Here is an 18,741-nt window from a genome sequence, read left to right as displayed (position 1 = left end):
GTGACAATGTGGAACCTGAGTCAAAAGGATCTACCTTTGACTATGGCAAGTTCATCCTCAATCTTTTTTTTCCAGATGTAGGCTGCTACCTAGTTTAGGATCTCATTCCCTCTGAGTAGCTTATGGCATTTCTCATGAATGGAAAATTACTGACTTAATGATCCTTCAGACAACTATATTTGAATTAAAAACTCAAAACAAAATCAGATCACAGTCACAATCCCAAGCAAATATCACTAATCACAGTTTAGGGCTGGATATACTTATTTTCACTGTCATGGTGTCGCAATAAGCCAGGACCGGGAACCTCTGGCCTGAAGAAGGCCTGCAAAATCATTTGGTCTGGTGTTGCCAAGGCAACCACAGGGGAGACTCAAGATTCAAGAAATCTAGGAACTTTTTAGGATCAGGATTTTTAATTGATAATTTTTTTGAATATATTTTTTTTTAATTTGTTTTCCAATTACATACAAAGATAGTTTTCAACATTTATCCTTTTGCAAGCTTCGGAGTTCCACATTTTTATACCATCCTCCCGTCCTTCACTATGGCAGCAAATTATTTGATATAGGTTGTGTATAATTGTTTTTAACATTTCCATATTAGTCACATTTTAAAGAATAAGAATTAAGAAAAAAAAGGTTTTAAAAAAGTGAACATGATACATTTTGCTCTGTATTCTGCATGCATAATCTCTTTTCTGGATATGGATGGCATTTTCCTAAACAGCTCTCTCTCGGCATTGTTCTTAATTGCTGAACTGCTGAGAGAGGTGGCTTCCATTGTTGATCATGTCACAATGTTGCTGTTAATGTGTAAATGTTTTCCTGGTTCTGCTCAATACAAATCTTTACAGGCTTTTCTGAAGTCAGGCCATTCATGAAAGGGTTAATAACATAGCAATTTCTAATTGCCAGGTATAATTTATTTTACCCCCAAACTGCATTAGTGCTGCCCCTGAATTTATCCATAATCAGTGAGATTACCCTCTAACTGTACCAAATTTGACATACTTGGAGTGGGTCAGAATTATAGTTTCTGAGAGACACAAGTATGAACCCCCCCCCCCAAAAAGACACATACCAATAGCTATTGAGACAGTGGCCCCCCCAATTAAAAGTTACTTCTTGCTTGCCTTATTCCCAAATCCTTCATTCACACTATCAATTCCTTTAATTTTATATATTTCATTCTCCACCCATTCTTGTTTGCTTACACTCTCCATACATTTATGATATATATATATATATATATACATATCCATGTCCTCCAGGACATATACATAGCCTTCCAGTAGACATTGATTAAAGCCCTTTTAAACTCTACATGTATTGTTTCATATTAAGATCTGACCTTCCTCTCATCATATCTCAAATAATCTTTACTGAGTTTTTCCTCTTCTGTCTTTCCTCTGATAAAACAATCAGAAATGGAAGAGAAGCAAAGAGTTGGGAGAGACTGAGACACAATGGGAAAGGGAGGGAGAGAAACTCTCCTTAGTCTTTATCCTATGATACAGAGGCCAATTGCCATTTCAAGGTGCTCTCAACAGTGCTGAACGTTCTCATGTTGACCTATGCTATAAATTTTCCAGTAAGCAACACAGCCTGTCAAGATACAAGCCAATGTGCATTTTCTGGACATTCCTGCACTTTGGCAGCTCAAACCACCCTTCCCAATTCCAGTTGCATTTGGGTGGCCAACATACTTCCCTCAAGGATGAGGATGGCCAGGAAGCCTCTCTCCTCAAGCCCATTTCTTCATTGTCCTGCTGCTAACTATGCCAAATATATACAAGATCTGTTCAAAATCAGTCTGTTCTAGGGGGTGGCTAGGTGGTGTAGTGGATAAAGCACTGGCCCTGGAGTCAGGAGTACCTGGGTTCAAATCCGGTCTCAGACACTTAATAATTACCTAGCTGTGTGGCCTTGGGCAAACCACTTAACCCCGTTTGCCTTGCAAAAACCTTAAAAAAAAAGACTTCAAAATTATCTGCTCTAGTTTTGCCAATTATAGGATGACAAGACCCTCTAAAACTACTGAGGTACTGAAGAAAGTATGCCAACTTGCTTATTAATAGGTTTTATAAGGTTAATTAGGTTTATTGGAAGTTTACTCAACAGTCATTTTTTGGTGACAATAGGATAAAATGGTGGATCCCCCACACCAATCTTGGATGAGGCCGGGTAGACAGATACAGAACAAAGAAGGCATAATGCCAAGGTCATGTGTAAGTTCTCCCATTGGATAGTTGGAGCTTCTTTTGCTGTTTGTGTGTAGATTAGACTTCTGTCCTTGTAATCAAAGAAGACCATGACATCAATTGAATGGCAACATGACAAGCCCATTGTTTATTAACGTGAGGGGAATGTTATACAAAGTCACCCTTTTCACTACCTCTTCCTGAACCCATTAAACTAATGGTCTGTTAGTATAGGAAACAGGACTTCTGGAGTAGGTCTGGATACAATGAGAGACCTTGGCCTTTTAGATGTAGCTCCTTCCTATGTAATGAAGACACCAGGTACAGCATCAGTATGGTATTTTTATGGCAATAAACTTATGGCAGTACAGTAGTGTTAAATCTTTCTCTCAATGGTCTAATCATCAGTATGATAATATTTGGTGATGAGGTTTCAACATTAGTGTAAAGCTAATTGATGGTCTTTGCTACTCAGCTCTGCAACCACATTTATCCATAGGTCACATTCCCCAGACTTTGGTTCCTATCATACAAGGACCCTCCAAATAACTTTATGTAGGCTATATCTATTGTTTATAATGCTAGAGGTTAAATGTCTCAATATTATTTTTGAAAATAGTTTTAATCTCACAGATCTGCTGAATGAATCTCAAGAACTACTAGGGTTGGGGCGGCTAGGTGGCGCAGTGGATAGGGCACCGGCCTTTGAGTCAGGAGTACCTGGGTTCAAATCCAGCCTCAGACACTTTAATAATTACCTAACCGTGTAGCCTTGGGCAAGCCACTTAACCCCACTGCCTTGAAAAATCTAAAAAAAAAAAAAAACCCAACTCCTTTTTAGGGCCTTTAGGTGGCGTAGTGGATAAAGCAACGGCCCTGGAGTCAGGAGTACCTGGGTTCAAATCCGGTCTCAGATACTTAATAATTACCTAGCTGTGTGGCCTTGGGCAAGCCACTTAACCCCATTTGCCTTGCAAAAAAAAAAAGAACTACTAGGGTTCTCTTAACCATATATTGAAAACCATTTTGCTAGATGAGTGTATTGGAATATTACTATACTATAACCAACAATACATACATACATACATCATATGCATGTATATATCTACATACATATATATGTGTACATATATATATGTATTTGAAGAGTGCAGAGAAGGGAAGACCTAGATGAACTAATTTTATGAATTAAGCAGAATCAGAAAAACTGCTCATAATAACTGTAATAAAACTGTAAAAAAAACTGGAATTATAAAAAGTTCTAAGAACTGAAGTAATTGGAAGCAATTTTCAAAGTTCGTTCCTTTGTCATATCACCAGTCCTATTATAATAACCAAACTTAGTCTCAAGGAAGAGAGGAGAAAATGTGATTACCTACCTGCCCTCTCTGTAGAGAAAGGCAATGGTGGTCATGCATGCAATTGCATAGTGAATTTTTTTCTTCCTTTATTGTCATACTAAAGTATGACTTTTGGGGAGGGGGAGATATGTATTTGTAGATGATTGTAATGTAAAAACAAAATAGAAATAAAACTAAAGTTTTCTTTTAATTTTCAAGTTAGGAAAGAGGAAAGCATTTTTTAATTTGGTTGCATTGGGTGGAGGATATAGGATGAAAATGCAATTTTACATAGATGGAAAAACCAATATGCAGATTTGAATAGTGTATGGTTATGAGTATAAATCAAGAAGGAGAGTTTCTTTGACTTGAATCTGTGGATTATGGAGAATCATTTCACCTTAGTGCCCTACACAACTGAGAGTGAACAGAAAACACCCATCACAAACATGTGTAGTCAAACACAACAAATTCTCATTTGGCAATATTGAAAAAATTACGTTTCAATGTGTATTCACTTCTATGTCAGAAGGTATTATGTTTCATCATGAGTCCTCTGTAATTTCTGTTGGTTATCATTATGTTGATCAGAGTTCTTAAGTTTTTAGCTTTACAATATTGTTATTGCAAATATTGTTGTCCTGCTTGCTTCACTCTGCACCATGTCATACAAATCTTCACAGATTTCTCTGAAACCATCTCTATTTCTTAATTCTTTTTGTAAAACTAAAGGTTGGCACTGTTTCAGATAAACCTAAAAAGAATTGTTAGGCAATTCATCATGTATCCAGAAGACAAAAAATAATTACTGCTCAATAATGAGTCTTAAAACATGTAATTTGGCCTGCACTAAAAGTTCTTTTATTTTTAAGAAACTTCTTGTATAATCTAATATTAGAATGTTTATTCACAGTACTATTTTTCTTATTTACAAAGAAGAATGAATCAAATTGTTTTACTGTTTGTTTTCTCACATTGTCTCTATTTGAAATATAAGGATTGTTTTGGCCTTTGATCCTCCACAGTGGTCCACACCATTCAACTGACATTTCTATTCCCATTCTCTCATTCTCTCTTATTCCGTTCTCTTTCTCTTTTATGATAGTGATTAGTGCCCCTGTCATATCCTCTGAAAAGTTAGAATTTCTTTGAGGGTAGAAACTATATTTAATTCATCATCTTATCTCTCCTAGGGATTAATCATGCTTTACCTCAGTATGAGGTACTTCACTGGTATAAGTAACCGAATCATACTTTTCATTTCTTGAGTTTTTGCCTTATCTAAACATAAAATCTCCAAGAATGATCTTTTCAGTGTTCTGGAGTGTTCAGTGTTCTTTTGATATTTCATGGATACTAGCACTTAAGGTGTTTGGCTATTATCCCTAGGTCTTGCTATCTAATTAGCCTACCTTATATTTCAGTTACTTTCTTGATATCTTTCACTGTCATTGGTATGGCTTGTCATTGATCATATCTAAAGCTGACTTATACCCACCATGGCTTCATGACTTTTTTTTTTTTAGGTTTTTGCAAGGCAAATGGGGTTAAGTGGCTTGCCCAAGGCCACATATCTAGGTAATTATTAAGTGTCTGAGACTGGATTTGAACCCAGGTACTCCTGACTCCAGGGCTGGTGCTTTATCCACTGTGCCACCTAGCTGCTCCATGCTTCATGACTTTTTGATACAAAGTGGGTATTCTATAAATATTTGTTAAAAATTTACATGGATAGCCAAATGAAGCATTTGCATTGAGAGGGCCTTTCCTCTTAACCACCCCCACCCAGAAGGTACCTATTGTTAAATTTTTTTTTTATTAAATCTTGAAGAGAGTACTTTATGAGTTTATTTTTCAAGAGTTATCTTCAAATATTAATATAGGTTTCTATGAAAAAAAGCAACAAGCCTTCTTGTAAAGTGGTTTGTTACTGATTTTTCCATTAGCTATCTAACCAATCAATGAAAATAAATAGCTAGTTGCAATATAAAATATATGCTTTTTAACTAATGATAACTATAGTAAATGACAGTTAAATTGCATATATTGTTCCATATTTAACAATGTTTATATTTAAACTAATCTTTATAGATATGATTTTCTTCTTTTCTGCAACTGGCATACTTGATTACATTCTTACAAAAACTCTGCTAAGTGGCTGACCATTTAGTAGACATTTATTTGACAATTTATTTGAAAATCCACTGGATAGAAGATTGTAATCTAACTTGTATTGAGGTAGTAGCTGTGTGATTAGGGGGCAAGGTCAAATGTAAGAGATGTGGATGAAGAAAGACTTTAGATTTAACCATTGTAGTTATATATACTGTGTTAAGGGTAAGGCTAATGTTGAAGACTTAGGATAGGGGTGGGGAACCCTTTTTCTCCCAAGGCCATTTGTATATTTATAACATTTGTCTTCTATATTTGGTCAAACATTTAATGAATTCACCCCTAAAAACCTCCTTAGATTTATTGAATTTTGATTTCCACCTGAGGATGCCATATCCTTTATACAATCCATGAGCCCGACATTCCCCGGCCCTGACCTAGGAGAATGGAAGGCTGGATGGTACTCTCAGCAGAAAGAGGGAAATTTGGCTTCTTGAAAAACCAAAGAGTTTGAGTTTGAGAGGTGTATGGGATACACAGTTTATGTGGGAACACAGGAGAGAGAGAGGTGAACTGGATATAAAGCTTTTTACATAGAAATAAATCCATAGGAGTCAATCAGGTCACCAAGTGAGATTAGTATAGATAGAGAAGGAAAGATTTAGGGGGCATGATATGGATGATTGACTAGTAAAGGAGATTAAGAAGAAACAGTTGAGACTGGCAGAAAGAAAATCAGGAGAGCAGTGATATAGTAGTAACACAGCAGACAATATCTTCTTGGAGATTGTGAATAAACCATGACCAATACTGCAGGGGTCAAAAAAGGATAAGGACTGAGAAAAGACCATCCAGTTTAGATTACTGGTAACTTTAGAGAGATCAGTTTCAGCAGAGTGATGAAGTTTGAATCTGGTTTTCAGAGAGTTGAATGAGAAGAAGAGAAAGTAGAATGAAAGTGTAGGAGTCTGAGGAGAGAAGTGAAAGTTTGGAATAGCCTTTGTGGGAAATGAGAGAAATCCATTAAGGAAGAGAAACCAATTTCCTTGTTCCAGTGAGATTCCAGTTTTGTTTAGATGACAGATGTGTGATGGATTTAGAGCTTAGTTGAGACTTTTGCTCTATTCAGCATTATGTGAGCAGAAGCAAAGATAGTAGGAGTAATCCAGGATTTAGGGTTTCTCAAAGTATGTACAGTGATACCATACCTAGTCAGGGGATTTGAGAGTGGGGCACTGGAGTCGCAACAGTCAACTATGGGGTCAGGTATGGGAAGGGGGAAAAGAAAGTCAGCAGGAACTGAGAAAATACGAAAGGTTGGAGGGATTGGAGATCAGGATAGAGATGAAGGCTAAGTTTTGGAGGCATAAGAACAGGATAGGGGAATGATGGGAGGTCATGATCAGTTAAAGGAATTTAAGAGTTTTGATCAAGGAAGTAGACCTTTTGTGGGTGATCATGAGATTAATTGGATACTCATTCCTGTGTATAACTGAGGTGGAATGGAAAACCAGGTGATCAGATTCAGGAAAATAGAGGAACTGGGACATTAGGTTATTTGTTTGAGAAAACATCTGCAAATATGTTGAAACTTTAGTACAAGAATCTAAGAACTCAGGGTCATGGCCTGAGAAATATCAATACTTCTGAGGAGGACCTCGTTAAGCTATTAGAATACTACAGTTATATTTGTGGTCATTCCAAAGAAATTAGCCAAACAGGTCATACAAGAAAAGAAATGAAGACTTTTCATTGGATGGGTAGCTCATTGCTAGTTCATCAGTATCTTTGACAGGCACTGATATTTCACATTGAGCTACACCCAAATTGATTAGTAAGAAGAATAAAAGGATGGTTTGCAATTGTGCTATATTTTCAGTGGTCCCTAGTTTTACCTTGAAAGAAAAATCCAATTGTTCTTGTTTTCAGCAATAAACCTCTTTTCCTTTTAAATTATTCACTGAGTTTTTCCCCATCCCTCTAATTTCTCAAAGATTCTTTGCTAACCCCAATAAAACCTTTGTAACAGATAAGAACAGTTGAGCAAAATGGATCAGCATATTTGTCATGTCTAGAAATATATATATGCCTCTTTCTAAGACCCTTCTTAGAGTTTTGTGAGGATCAAATGAGATATTTGTAAAGTGTTCATCACATAATCGGTGCTATGTAAATGTTATCTATTATTATTATCATTATTATTTTTATCTTGCCAAGAACAGTAATAATCTTTTGATGATGCTATACACCAGTGTAGATAATGGAATACTTCAATCGCTAAAGAATCAAAATTGTGGATAATACATCCGTGTTCAAATATTTGGTGGTCATAAGTACACTGTCTATTGCCAACAATGACTCTCACACAATAAACCAGGTAAAGAAATATAAAATTCATTGGAAAAAGGAATATGTTCATCTTGTAGCCAGAGAATTGGATAATACATTGATGGCCTAAAATCTGTATGAGTAACTGAAATATTAACACGCCTATAGAAGAGTTCCTCATGGCATCATACCTCTTGAAGTGTATATGTAATTTATTTTACAGATTTATTGAAAAAAGTAGTAAGACATTTATTTGTTTTTTCATTTGTTTATTTATTGACGAGTCAGATGGGTTAAGTGATTTACTCAGGGTTACACAGCTAGTGTCAAGTGTCTGAGGCTGGATTCAAACTCAGATGCTCCTGTCTCCAGGGTTAGTGCTCTATCTACGGTACCACTTAGCTGTCCTAGGGTAGTTCTATAAATATGAGGTATACTATTGAGATAGGAATGAATCAATTTAATGGATGAAAAAGAATATAATAAATACTTAGTATATGTCCTAAATGGTGTTAAATGAATGGCATGCAAATATAAGCATGACTGTCCTTGCCCACAAGGAGATTATATTTTTTTATTTTATTTTTTCCAATTACATGTAAAGATAGTTTTCAGCATTCATTTTTTATAACCTTTTAAGTTCCACATTTTTCTGTCTTCCTCTCTCCCTTCCTCCCCTTCCCCTTAACAGCAAGTAACCTAATATAGTTTATACATGTACAATCACATTAAACATATTTCCTTATTAGTCATGTTGTGAAAGAAGAATCAGAACAAAAGGGAAAAACATAAGAAAGAAAAAACAACACAAATTTTAAAAAGTGAAAAGAGTAAGCTTCAGTCTTCATTCAGACTCCCAAGTTTTCCTCTGGATGTAGATGCCTTTTTCCATCACAAGTCTTTTAGAATTATCTTTTATCATTGAATTTCTGAGAGGAGGCAAGTCTTTCATAATTGATCATTCACACAATGTTGCTGTTAATGGGTACAATGTTCTTCCAGTTCTGCTCACTTCACAAGGTGATTGAATTCTTATGGGAGAAGAGAGCATATGACTCTAAGAAGAGTTTGAAAATTCCTGGAAAGTGGTGTAAAGTTCTAATTCTAGGCAAAATAAAGCAAAAATAAAACAGAGCCCAGAATCCCAGGTACAGATTTTGGTGGGAAGAGCATGAAGAGGATGGCCAGAGTGCAGACAGCTTGGTTTGGAAATGGTTAGAAGGTGAAATGAAGAAATTGTTTAGTCTTCTTCAAGCCTAGAAGGAGTATGAACTTGGAATCAGAAGACCTGGGTTCAAGTCTTATTTATGCCACATTGGCTCATAGGAATTAGAAAAAATTTCAGAGCTTACCTATTCTAGTCCTTTCATTTTCAGCTGAGAAGTTGAAGGCCAGAGAGGCCTACTTACTCATACTGGTAGTCAATGTGGAAAGTTTGGATCAGTCAGTTTCTGGTTCTGTTGCTTAGAAGCATATAACCTTAGGCCTATCTCTTAATCTTTCCAAGTCTCAGTTCTCTGTTCTGAAAAGTGGGGATAGTAATACTTGAATGATATACCTTATGGGAATGATGTGGAGAGGAATGAACTTTGCAATTTTAAGCTTAAACTTTAAAGCCCATACAAATGTCAGATATCATCTGTTATGTATAACTAAAGTCTTTTGAGATTCATTCTGTCATACTATGGCAGAATGTCTACAGCCTTTCTGCAGAGATCTCTTTAGTGAAGAGTTATGAAACAGTTTTTGGGGACATAGTATTCACTGACCCTGAATCTTTATTATGGCTCCTCCACTCAATTGGAACCCTGATTAGCAGATGGCATCAGCAGAAGGGACACTTTGATGCCTCAGGTGTAGAGGCCTTCTGACTGTTCTTTTGAAATCTTTTGCTTTATCTGAATTTAACAAAAGCCAAGTAAAATGGCACATATGTACTAGAAAAAATTTTTTAAAAGTTATACATGGACCCGAAAATCTGTTACATCCTTCTTGATTTTCTTTTAAAATATATAATAAATTTAGCATGTAACTTTCAAGGCTATTCTGCTTATCTGATTCTGGCTTTCTATTGTTCTTTTTTTTTTAGATTTTTCAAGGCAATGGGGTTAAGTGGCTTGCCCAAGACCACATGGCTAGGTAATTATTAAGTATCCAAGGCCAGGTTTGAACTCAGGTACTCCTGACTCCAAGGCCAGTGCTCTATCCACTGTGCCAGCTAGCTGCCCCCTTCTATTGTTTTTTGAAAAATCTTTTGTACTTTGAAAGATCTTTCTACCTTTTTTCCTTTCTGTTACTGTTCAGTAGTTTTCAGTTGTGTCTGACTTTTTGTCTTCAATGGGGTTTTCTTAGCAAAGAAGCTTGCCAAAGTTGTTCGTCATCTTCTTTAGTGCATTTTACAAATGAGAAAACTGAAGCAAACAGGGTAAAGTAACTTGCCCAGGGTTACCCAGCTAAGAAGTGTCTGAGGATGGTCACCCAGTTAAGATAAATCTTCCTGACTTAAGACCCAATGCTCTATCTTCTATGTCATCTCTCTTAAAAAGCCCCATGAAGATGGTCGTAGTAACTCTGTCTCTTTGGATGCTCAAGGAAACATCAAAAGAAAAAAAATATGAGGAAGAATAAAATAATTGAAAAACATATACTTCAATCTGCAGAGTCCATCAGTTCTTTTTCTTGATATGGAATCTTTTGTACTTACCTTGGATCATTGTGTTGCTAAGAAGAGCCCTGTCATTCATAGTTGATCATCACACAATGTTGCTGATTTGTGTACATTGTTTAGCTGTTTTTTCTCATTTCAATTTGCATTAATTCATTTCATTTCTGAAATCTGGCTGTTCATTTCTTATTGCACAATAATTTTCATTACTTTCATATATTACTGCTTGTTCATCCATTTCCAATTAATGAGCATTTCTTCAGTTTCTGATATTTATCCATCACAAAAAGAGCAGCTATAAATAGTTTTATGCATGTAATTCTTTTCCTTCTTTTATGATCTCTTTTGGAAACAAACCTAGTATTGGATCACAGAGTATGCACAGAGGTCATCGTTGCCCTTTGGTCATAGTTTCACATTGCTCTCCAGAATGATGATCAGCTAACACCTCTACCAACAGTACATTAATGTCCCAATTTTCTCACTTTCTCTCCAACATTTATCATATCAACCAATTTGATAGGGGTGAAGTGGTATCTCAGAACTATTTAATTTGCATTTCTCTAATCCAAAGGTGATTTAGAATATTTCTTTTTATGTCTATAGATAGCCTTGATTTTTTTTATCTGAAAACTGCCTGTTCATATCCTTTGACCATTGATCAATTGGGAAATGGATTGTATTCTTATAAATTTGACTCAGTTCTCTATATATATTTGAGAAGTGAGACCTTTATCAGAGAAACTTGCTGTAAAGATTGTTTCCCACCTTTTTGCTTTCCTTCTAAGCCTGATTGCATTTGCTTCTCATATTCTTTCCATAATCAATGATTCCCTTCCCAAATCTGCTTCTCTGAAGTCCATTTTTTGGCAGCAGTGAGATGATAAAACTATTTGTGGTTATAGTAATATTAATAACTAACATTTGTATAACGCCTATTTATATATCAGACACGTGCTGCTCCTGGATAGGGCAGGACTTTAATTCAAATCTGGCCTCAGACACTTGACACTTACGAGCTGTGTGACCTCAGGTAAGTCACTTAATTCTGATTGCCTAGCATCCATGACCTTCTTGATCCATATCTTGCCCCTGGACCCAGATGACTCCATAGGAGAAAGTGAGGTTGTGATAGCAGTACTCTCTCACTCAAATCCAATCCATATGCTTGTCCTGGTATCACCTCCCTGATGTCATGGTCTTCTTTGAAAATGAAGAACAAACAATGACAAACAGACTCATTTGAGCCTAAGGTCTTCATTTTCTTATTCAAGACTTTCCAGATCTCTTTTCGGCAGTGTCATTTGTGCTCATGTGAATCACCAATAGATAATAATTACCTGGCCTGAGAAGTATTAGGAAGCTCTCCAATACATCTGGGCTTTCTAATTTCCCCACTCTCCCCTCCTCTTAAGACAGTAAACATCTTAAGATGAAAGTTTTCTCAGTATTCCCTCATTGGTTACAGATTAATCTTTCTCTGTTGACTAAATGATAGCAAATCCAAAAATCAGAACAAAGAACTACTATTGGCGGTAATTAGCTTTAGTCAGATTCTATAAAAGATGGCAAGACCTAATTTGGAGTAATGACCTGCCTCTTCTCTAACTTCTGGACGGATCTTCATATTCCCCCATTAAGGGTAGTGTATTCATTCCTTCAATTGATTGGTGGAAGTTATAGTGTTGAATATCAAGGGGAGAGACCTTGACATTTTCTTTTTAGAATAAGAGTAAACACACAGATTAGAGTACTCATTTCTGAGGGTTATAAATAACTTTTTGCATTTTCATTGACACCTAAACACATGGTGATATATCTTGTAAAATAATTAGTTATTTGATTACCTTTGTTTTAGCCTGAAGTAGAAGACAATTGACAAATATAAATACCTCTGAGACTGATGTGCTGCAGTAAACTAACTTTATTTATTATAAAAATGGAATTTTATTAATATGAATTGACAATAATTAATTTGCTAATGTTGATATTGCTGATAATTACATGTAATTCATGAAATATTTATGCCAGAACACTGTGGAAATGAGGTAAGTTTCTCTTGTTAGTAATTCTCTGAACATCTCATTAAAGACTTTTTAACTTGGTATATCCTTAGTGTAGTGATTTTTGAAACCAATATAAACCTACTGCTAAGTTCAAATAAAATTAAATCTAATATATGGATTTTTTAAAGAATGAAAGTATGGGTTGTTTCCTCTTCATAATTTAGTTTATCCTTCTTGTTCATAGTAAAAGATTGTAATTAGAGATAAGCAAAACTGAATCTAGCTAATGTGATCAGTGAGATATAGTATCTTTCAATATTGAGACTTTTGGACACAACTTGGTTAAATTTTATTTTTATTTTGTTGGCTTTTCTTTATGCTCTCTCTCTCTCTCTCTCTCTCTCTCTCTCCTTTCTCTCAATTGCTGATTAGCAACTACAGATCTAGGCAGGAAAAAAGACTGTGTTATATGTGTTATATGTTATATATCTATGTCTCGAGATTATGGGGATAATGTAGAGATTTTTAACTCCTTCCATAATTCCATAACACCTCAGATCTTTTGCCTGGACTATTTTTATGTAGAGAAATAAGTGAATGAGAAAACCTGATTAATTAAAATGATGTTTTTAAGTACCTACCATATACATCACACTATTCTAATGACTAGAGCAAATACATACATACATACATACATTTATATATATATATATATATATATATTTGATTTTTTGATTTTATCTGTTAGGAAGACAAAAAGAAATAATTATAACATGTATTGTAGATTATAGTAAATGAATGAGTGCTACTTCAAAGGTGAGAGAGATTACTTTCATTCAGGATAGTAAGAAAAATTCTTTTCAATAAAGAGTGACTTTTTCAGTAAAGATCTCCAGTGTTTCCTTGTAGTTTGTGGGAGAGTGGGAGAGTGCACATATGGATCACTATAAGTTGTTGTCCAACAAGTCTAATCCAGTCCATCAAACTCTTCTTAAGCAAGGCCCTACTGGTTGTACTGAAAGAAAACTCAATTCATTCCTTGCCCTCAAGGCTCATGTGTCCTCCTAGGACTTTTTTTTTTCATTTGAAGATTTTATTTATTTTGAGTTTTACAATTTTTCCCCTAATCTTATTCCCGCCCCCCCTCCACCAGAAGGCAATTTGCCAGTCTTTACATTGTTTCCATGGTAAACATTGATCCAAATTGAATGTGATTAGAGAGAAATCATATCCTTAAGGAAGAAACATAAAGTATAAGAGATATCAAGATCAGACAATAAGATATCAGTTTTTCCCCCTAAATTAAAGTTAATAGTCCTTGGTCTTTGTTCAAACTCCACAGTTCTTTCTCTGGATATAGATGGTATTCTCCATTACAGACAGCTCCAAATTGTCCCTGATTGTCACACTGATGGAATGAGTGATTCCATCAAAGTTTATCATTGCCCCCATGCTGCTGTTAGGGTGTACAGTATTTTTCTGGTTCTGCTCATCTCACTTAGCATCAGTTCATGAAAATCCCTCCAGGCTTCCCTGAATTCCCATCCCTCCTGGTTTCTAATAGAACAATAGTGTTCCATGACATTCATATACCACAGTTTGTTAAGCCATTCCCCAATCGAAGGACATTTACTTGATTTCCAATTCTTTGCCACCACAAACAAGGCTGCTATGAATATTTTTGTACAAATGATGTTTTTGTCCTTTTTCATCATCTTTTTCATGGTATAGACCCAGTAGTGGTATTGCTGGATCAAAGGGTATGCTCATTTTTGTTGCCTTTTGGGTGTAGTTCCAAATTACTCTCCAGAAAGGTTGGATGAGTTCACAGCTCCACCAACAACGTAAAACAGATTTCCCACAACCCTTCCAACAATGATCATTGTCCTTTCTGGTCATATTGGCCAGTCTGAGAGGTGTGAGGTGGTACCTCAGAGATGCCTTAATTTGCATTTCTCTAATAATTAATGATTTAGAGCAATTTTTCATATGGCTATGGATTGCTTTGATCTCCTCATCTATAAGTTGCCTTTGCTTATCCTTTGACCATTTGTCAATTGGGGAATGGCTATTTTTTTAAAAAAATTTGACTTAGGTCTCTGTATATTTTAGAAATGAATCCTTTGTCAGAAACATTAGTTGTAAATATTGTTTCCAAGTTTACTACATTTCTTTTGATCTTGGTTACAGTGGTTTTGTCTGTGCAAAAGCTTTTTAATTTAATGTAATCAAAATCATCTAGTTTGTTTTTAGTGATGTTCTCCATCTCTTCCTTAGCCATAAACTGCTTCCCTTTCCATAGATCTGACAGGAAAACTAGTCCTTGATCTTCTAGTTCGCTTATAGTATTGTTTTTTATGTCTAAATCTTGTATCCATTTGGATCTTATCTTGGTATAGGGTGTGAGGTGTTGGTCTAATCTAAGTTTCTTCCATACTGACTTCCAATTTTCTCAACAGTTTTTATCGAAAAGAGAGAGGTTTTATACCAATAGCTGGATTCTTTGGGTTTATCAAACAGCAGATTACTATAATCATTTTCTGCTGTTGCACCTAGTCTATTCCACTGATCCACCACTCTTATTTTTTAGCCAATACCAGACAGTTTTGGTGACTGATGCTTTATAATACAATTTTAGATCAGGTAGCACTAAGCCACCTTCTTTTGTACTTTTTTCATTAAATCCCTGGAAATTCTTGACTTTTTATTTTTCCATATGAATTTACTTACAACTTTTTCTAACTTGTTAAAGTAGTTTTTTGGAATTTTGATTGGTAGAGCACCAAACAGGTAGTTTAGTTTTGGTAAAACTGTCATTTTTATTATATTAGCTCTACCTATCCTTGAACAGTTGATGTTTGCCCAGTTATTTAAATCTGATTTAATTTGAGAAGTGTTTTGTAATTGTTTTCAAAAAGTTTCTGAGTCTGCCTTGGCAAATAGACTCCCAGGTATTTTATATTGTCTGAGGTTACTTTGAATGGGATTTCTCTTTCTAGCTCTTTCTGCTGTATCTTGCTATATATATATATATATATATATATGTGAAAGCTGAGGATTTATGAGGGTTTATTTTATATCCTGCAACTTTGCTAAAATTGCTAATTATTTCCAGTCGGTTTTTGGATGATTTCTTGGGATTCTCTAGATATACCATCATGTCATCAGCAAAGAGTGAGAGTGTTGTCTCTTCCTTTCCAATTCTAATTCCTTCAATTTCTTTTTCTTCTCTAATTGCTGAAGCTAGCATTTCTAATATGTTATTAAATAGTAGTGGTGATAGTGGGCATCCTTGTTTCACCCCAATCTTGTTGGAAATGCCTCTAGCTTCTCCCCATTGAATATAATGCTTGTTGATGGTTTTAGATAGATACTGCTTATTATTATAAGGAACAGTCCATTTATTTCCTACACTCTCTAGTGTTTGTAGTAGGAATGGGTGCTGTATTTTGTCAAAAGCTTTTTCAGTATCAATATAATCATATAATTTCTGATAGGTTTGTTGTTGATATAATTAATTATACTAACAGTTTTCCTAATATTGAACCGACCCCGCATTCCTGGAATGAATCCTACTAGGACTTTTAAGTGCAGATATAGCAATGATATCTTGCTCAAGGACCAGCCTAGTCAAGACAAGAGAGGTTCACAATCAGAAAGTGGGCTACCAGGTGATGAATTTGGGTTTTTTAAAAATATTTTTGGCTGCTAGTAATTGATAAAGACCCTTTTCTGAGGTGCTATAAATGTTTGTGATTTGCATCAGTGGACATAGACTTATACTAGTGAAATTGTGATCTTTAAGCGTTTAAGTTCTATATACCTGGTCTCAATCTAGCCTCAAACTACTATTTGCTAAACCTTCTTCTCTAACCAGGAAGTGGCATTACCCATACAATTGCCATATGAAGTTCCAAGTTTCCTTTTTTGTTTTTTAAGAAAAAAGAGATTAAAAATCTTATCTACCAAGTAAGAAAAGTAAAAAATTAAAGCTGTACAGTAACATTAATCGAACTCTAAAAAAATGGTGTGTTCTTGTGTGCCATTAATATGTATTATGTTTATATGTGTGCTTTGGTATGCTGTGTACTTTAAGAAAATAATTTGGATTTATATAGTGATTGTAGTAAAAGACTCAGATATCTTCACAGTGTATTGATCTATCTCTTCAATACAAATGCTCATATGTGATTCTATATGATTACACCCCTAATCTTGTGGTGAAGATGAACAGTTATCTCTTTGGCCTGAGACTATTTTATTCTGAACCATATTTCATCCATTCAGCAAACATTAAGCATTTGCAATGTGCAAAGTACTATGCTAGGTTCTATGGAAACTAAAAGAAAAATGAAATAATCCCTGTTCAGAAATCTCAATAATGCCATTGTAGGAGGGAGAGAGAAGTAGTAAGTGGGAAGTGAGGGTAGAGGTGGGTCAGGAATGACTTTCTGTAGGAGATGGCATCTAAGCTTAGCCCTGAGTGAAATGAGAGATTTTCAGCAGTAGACACGAGGAAGGCTGATTTCAGACTAGGAAGTCAGAAATGGCATGTTAAATTCAGGAAACATCTATTATATGTAAAAGGGATTATTATAAAATGCCCAGAAAATAAGTGGAGGTCAGGTTGGGTAGGACTTTTCATGTTATGTTAAGAAATTTATATTTTAACTAGGGAGCCACTGACATTTTTTTGAGCAGGATAGTAACATGGGCAAATGTGTTTCAGCAATAGTAGTTTGTGTGGAAGATGGATTGGAGAGGAGGGATTGGAAGCAGGGGGATCAATTAGCCTGAATGAGCCTGAAGCAGGGTGGTGCTGGATGAATACAGAGAATACAGAGAAATACAGAGAAAAATTCAAGAGATTCTATAGAAATAGAATTGACATCTGATTGAAATATTAAGAGTGGGGAATTAAGGAGACTGTGAACCATGCTGGTTGGTGGGGAAGATGCTGGTGCTCTTAACAGAAAGGGAAGTTGGGTAGAAGAGTGACTGTGGGGCCTGCGCAAGACGTAGTATCTATCTTAGGTATGTTGAGGATGAGATGCCAATAAGACATCTAGAAGACATCTAACAAGCAACTGGCAGTGTGAGATTGGAATTCAGAAGAAAGTCTAAAGCTGGATTTGTAGATTTATGGATTATCTACAGAGAGGGCAGAGTGAAAAGGAAGTCCTAAATGTAAATTACTTGAAAGTCATTTTCCCCTTTCCCCTTTAACCTTTCCCCTACCATTAATACACAAGGAATCTTGCTGCAGTCAGGCTTTCATTTAAAGCAGCAAAAAATAGTTAAGGAAAGAGAGATTCTATATTTAGGAAATTCTTGAATATAACTTTGCCACTGCTTGAGGTATCATTCCAGCAGATTTCTATTCTTTGGAAAATAAAAATGACAGGGTCAATGATAATGGAGATTTCCATGGATAGTCTAAGATCTGTATCCATATGTTTAATTAATCTGTATTATTATCTTTCCCTCTTCTCTCAGTTTTTGATAAAATAACTTGGTGAAGAAGGGGTAAATTATGCAAATAAATGTAATTTTTTGTTAAATGAGCTACAAACACTAAAATACTTTCTGTTCTCACTTTCTTAATTTTGAGTGAACTGTGAGTGTGTGTGTGTGTGTGTGTGTGTGTGTGTCCCATTGAATAGAGTGCCCCCAAAAGAAGATATTATAGATCCATTAAAGTATTGTGTATTTGTATGTTTATAACACTATATTCTGATCAGGTAGCTCCAAGTAATAAACATTGTCTTCACAGACAAGAGACTTAAGGGTTCATAAATATGGGAAAGGTATGGGTGTGATCAAAATATTTACCAAGGAGCTATTATTTTAAATTCTGTAATAACACTCTAAATGTTTATAGCCACTTGTATGTTACATGTGACAGAGTGTCATTTTAAATTGCTTCTCACAAATTTATTTATGTAGTCCTGAGGACTGAGGGAAATCTTTATAGTGGCTTAGCTATAGGTGTGACAGGGAAATTCATAGCTCAAATGAGTATATATTCTAAGAAGTATCAGAGAAGGATAGCATTGGACAAGGCCAGGAAAATGATTCTTTACATTA

Source organism: Macrotis lagotis, chromosome 4, assembly GCF_037893015.1.
Source record: "Macrotis lagotis isolate mMagLag1 chromosome 4, bilby.v1.9.chrom.fasta, whole genome shotgun sequence".
Lineage (NCBI taxonomy): Eukaryota > Metazoa > Chordata > Mammalia > Peramelemorphia > Peramelidae > Macrotis > Macrotis lagotis.
The sequence above is the reverse complement of the archived record's forward strand: the minus strand, read 5'-3'. Positions refer to the sequence as shown.